General features: G+C 36.3%; 1 pseudogene; it reads left to right on the forward strand.

Annotated features, from left to right (window-relative positions):
- The first annotated feature begins 983 nt into the window (after nucleotides 1-983).
- Nucleotides 984-1,481, forward strand: LOC102840754 (annotated as a pseudogene).
- The last annotated feature ends 3,568 nt before the right edge of the window (nucleotides 1,482-5,049 follow it).

Genomic DNA, 5,049 nt, shown 5'->3' on the forward strand with positions numbered 1-5,049 from the left:
GGAGGTTCATGTGTATAGTCATCTCTTATATCGCCTAAAGAAAGTATTTGAAATGAACAAGTCATTGATTTTGCAGAATTCTATCATGTGATCTCCAGCATCACTTCTATCACCAAGGACATGTTTTCCAACTACTGCATTCCAATCACCAGTAATGATCAAAATATCTGGATTGCATGTTTGATCAATTTCATATTGAGGAAGTTGGTAAAATTTTTCTTTTCATCCTCACTCTTCTTAGTGGTTGGTGCATAAATTTGAATAATAGTGGTATTAACTGGTTTTCCTTGTAGATGCATGGATATTTTCCTATCGCAGACAGCATTGTACCTCATGACTGATCTAGATATGTTGTTTATGACAATGAATGTAACACCATTGTCTTCGTCATTCCTGGAATAGTAAACCATGTGGTTGTCAGTTTCAAAATGGCCAATACCAGTTCATTTCATCTCACTAATGCCTAAGATATTGATGTATATGCATTCCATTTCATTTTTGACAATTTCTAATTTTCCTAGATTCATGCTTCTTACATTCCATGTCCTGACTATTAATGGATGTTTACAGCTGTCTCTCTTCATTTTTAGTTGTGCCCCATCAGCAAATGAAGGTACCACATGCTTCACTCCCCTGGACTTTACTCCATTTGCGTCATCAATGCCAACTCTGCTTTGAGGAGGCACTCTTCCCAGTCGCATTTTGAATGCCTTCCAATCATAAGGGCTCATTTTCCGGCACTATATCTGACAGTTTATTGGAAAGAGAATAACATAACCAGTTTCTCAAAATATTACACCATTTAAAAATTGATTCAGAAATCTACCCTAAGCTCTTTCCAGCCAGTGCTGAGTGATGAGCATCTCCCGGGATATCAGGCGCATGCACCGCAAGACACGGCACAAGAGAAATTCTTACCACAAAAAGGTGACGTAGGAGCTGGGACACCCGGTGGCCAACACTGATTGGCCGGCACTTCATACACAGTACATGTTAGAGGAAGCAACGATAAGTACCATGCCCTGAGGCTGGATGTGGGGAACTTCTTGTTGTACTCTGAATGCTGTACTCGGAAAACAAGAATCATTGATGTTGTCTACAATGTGTCCAGTAATGAGCTGGTCTGCATCAAGACCCTAGTGAAGAACTGCATTGTGCTGTTGACAGCACACTGTGCCAACAGTGGTACAAGTCCCACTCTGCACTGCCTCGGGGCCATAAGAAGGGAGCCAAACTAACTCCTGAAGTGGAAGAGACAGTAAAAAAAAAAAAAAAGGGATCAAAGAAAATTTAGAAAAAATATGATGAAGGGAAAAAAATACAAAAATCAGCAGTTTTTGGAGAAGCAGTTCTAGCAGAGCAAGCTTCTTGCATATATTACTTTAAAACCAGGCCAATGTGGCTGAGCAGATGACTGCGTTCTAGAGGGCAAGGAGCTGGAGTTCTATCTGAGGAAAATCAAGGCCCGGATAGGGAAGTAAAGCCCCTCCCTCATATCCAGCACATGCATTAAAATGTTTATTCTAAAAAAAAGAAAGAAAGAAATAGAAAAAGATTTCTATCCTAAAAAGTAATTTTCAAGCACAAAAAAAGAAACTATAAGGATGTGAGAGTAGTAGAAACAAGAAAATGTGTAGGGAAAATTTAAATAATCAAGGAAGAGCACTTGTATTGGTGATGACAGGTAGAGATGGAAAAAGCTGAGTGCTAAGGAAAATAAAGAATACTTCCATCTTTGTGTGGTTATCTAGAGTAGAACTAGAAGTAATGGAGGGTGAAATTGAGAAAAAGACAATTTTGGCAGGATTCCATTAAAGTTCCAAGAATATAAAACATTATTCTATAGAATAATTCTGCAGCCAAAGTAATGTACAAGTACTGCACGTTGCATAAGCATTTGAAGAAAGCCTGTAAAAACTCGAGAAAAAAAACCCTGTAAGGATGAAGCTTACTTTGTACAATGCAAGGCTGACAAGTTCCTTAAATAATCTTACTCTCTATGCTAATCTGTTGATGTTACCAATTTTCAAAGTATTTTAGCCCTTCCCCTCCATTCTCACAGTTTTTGGACAGGCTTTGATTGGATCATTCCTGGTATGGTATAGTAACCTCCCAGTTGTTTCTGTTATTTCTCCTTCTAACACTACTGAAAATTAAATTCCAGGAGTATAAATCTTGGTTACACTCATTAAAAAATCATTTTTATTTATTTTTATTATTTTTTCTTTTTTTAGTCAATCATTGTCAGTCAGTGAATTTATTCAGTACCTAACATGGACTTGGTATAGACTAAAATTTAGTTTTACCACTTAATATATCATTACTTTCCAACTCAATAGTTTCTTTTTAATCATTTTTCATCTGTTATTTCATTGGACCTCTGTAAATTGTTGTTGTTGTTAAGCACCATTGAGTCGGTTCTGATCCATAGCTACCTTGTATAGGGTTTCTGAGGAGCAGCTAGTGGGCTAAGTGGATATTGTTTGCTCCCTACTTGTAGAATGTAGCCCTTTTTGGGTGTAAATGTTTAAGACCTTGACCGCTAATCAAAATATTGTTAGCTTGAGTCCACCCAGCGGCACCTTGACAGAAAGACTTGCTATTCTACTTTCAAAATCTAAGTCACTAAAAATCCTATGGAGCATAATTATATTCTGACATATATGAGGTTGCCATGAACTTGCAAATACTTTTCATGTATTATTATTTTTTAATATATGAATACATTGAGAAATTAAGGTGTTATGAAATATATGGTATTGACTTAAGTTAAACCCTATACAGGGTGACTATGAATCACAGCCGACTTGAAGTCACGTAGCAACAACGAGTATAAAGTCACATTGTATTAGGCAAATCTGTTGCACAGCACCTCTTTAAATGTTAAAGAGCAAAGATATCACCCTGAGGATTAAGATGAGCATGACCTAACCCATGCTATTTTCAATAGCCTCATATGTATGTGAAAGTTGGACAATGAATGAGGAAGACAAATGAAGAATTGATGCATTTGATTCATGGTGTTGGTAAAGAGTATTGAAAATACCATGAACTGTCAGAAGAAAAAAACAAGTCTGCCTTGGAAGAATTAAAGCCAGAATGTTCCTTAAGAGTGAGGATGGCAGGGCTTTATCTATTGCATTTTATACATGTTATAGGAGGGATCATATCAGTTCCTGGAGAAGGAAAACATGCTTACTTAAGAGAAGAGTCGGTGTAAAAGGGAAAGGCTCCCAGTGAGATGAATTGATGCAATGCAGCAACAATGGGCTCCAATATAGTAACAACTGTGAGTATGACACAGGACTAGATTCTATTTTGTTCTGTTGTTCATAGGATCACTATGATTCAGAACCAACTTGATTGTACCTAACAACAAAAACAATAGCCATATAACTAATTAGTTAATATTCTAATTTCCCAAGTTAAAAAAATTAAAACTGAAAGGCTAGGCAAAGATTTGGTTATAGTATTTGCTGTATTTGTTCTGAATTGTTCATTTCAAGAAATCAAATCTGAACTGATCATCACTCAAAAATACTTGTGCTTTGAATGATTTCAAAGATTGCAGCCTCAATGGAAAGAAAATGAAATTCCTTACAACTGGACCAAAAACACCATGATACGTGAAGAAAAGGTTTAATCTGTCAAAAAAATCAGTTTGCTTTGATCCACAATCAAAAATCATGGAAATAGCAGTGAAGAAATGAAATGTTGCATTACATTAGGCAACTCTTACAAAAGGCTCTTCCAAGTGTTGAAGAGCAAAGATACCGGTTTGAACATTAAGGCACAAGAGCAAACATTATGACTGAAGAATCAATTCATTTCCCTCTGAATCTATGGCTTAAATCACTTGGTCATTCTAGTTTTCCTTTAGTGCCTGTGAGTTTTGCTACATATCACTGTATGTTCTTCCTGGTTTTTATGACTTTTCATTGGAGAATGTTCTCACATCTCCTTTAAACCCTAAATTAATTATTATGCCACTTTTGTAACAGGATTGTTCTCATTTCCTGGTAATTTTTGACTCATCATAAAAATTTCAACAGTGTAGAGGTTTCCATCTTTAAAAATCAGAAAAAGATAAACATACACACACACAAAAAAAATAAGCTTTAGCCACATTATTCTTTAAGATAAATACATCATGTGTTCCTTACACGAAAACAACTGAAGTAAAAAACAGGAAATTTGCTCAGGCTAGTGTTGCTTCATATTATTTCTTGTGTAACTTAAGGATCTCCCTTCACCAAAGGTAAAACTTAAGGTGTTCTACTTTTTAAAATGCTTAACAATTACAAGAAGAGAATTGATGTACAGGACTGCATCTGGTGTGACCACAATAGCAATGAGTATTGCTAAAACAGAATGTGATCCTTCCTGTCTTTGTATGTTCTTTTTCATACTAGAGGCACACAATTCCACTACCAGGTTAAGGTTTGCAAAACTATGGTGGTGGTGGTGGTGGTTATGTGTCGTGGGGTCGGTTCCAACTCATAGTGACCCTGTGCAGGGTTTAAACTATGAGCAGTGGAAAATACTTGACAAATTGCTAAGCAATGCTTTCTAAAGTTCCTTTGGTTCTGCTGTTTTCTATTAGTGTCTTCAATGTGTCCTGATCACTTTTGAAGTGCAGCATTGACGTATATTTCTAGCCTTGGAGAGACCTAGTCATTGTCTCAGAAGAATGAGTTTTTGAAATTCAACGAGCAGATGAGACATAGTATAATAGTTTCTACTCTATCAGAGCCCTGGCAAGGAATGTAGAGGGCAATAACTCAAACTAATGCCATTTACACCTGCCAGACTTTAGGTCAACTGATGTGCCAAGTATTTGACAGAATTGTGATGAATGAACAAAGAGCATGTTTAGAAAACACTAAAAAATTGCTTTATTGTGAGATCAGTTCAGACACAGACAAAGCATAACTTGAGAGATTAGAGTCACAATTTAGCAAAAATAAAATCACATAGCTACTCTTCCACAGCAAAAAAATCAGTAGCACAATGAAGTACAGTTACATCTTTTTTTGAAAGGAGCTTGTG

The sequence above is a fragment of the Chrysochloris asiatica genome, unplaced genomic scaffold (genome assembly GCF_000296735.1).
Source record: "Chrysochloris asiatica unplaced genomic scaffold, ChrAsi1.0 scaffold00155, whole genome shotgun sequence".
NCBI lineage: Eukaryota > Metazoa > Chordata > Mammalia > Afrosoricida > Chrysochloridae > Chrysochloris > Chrysochloris asiatica.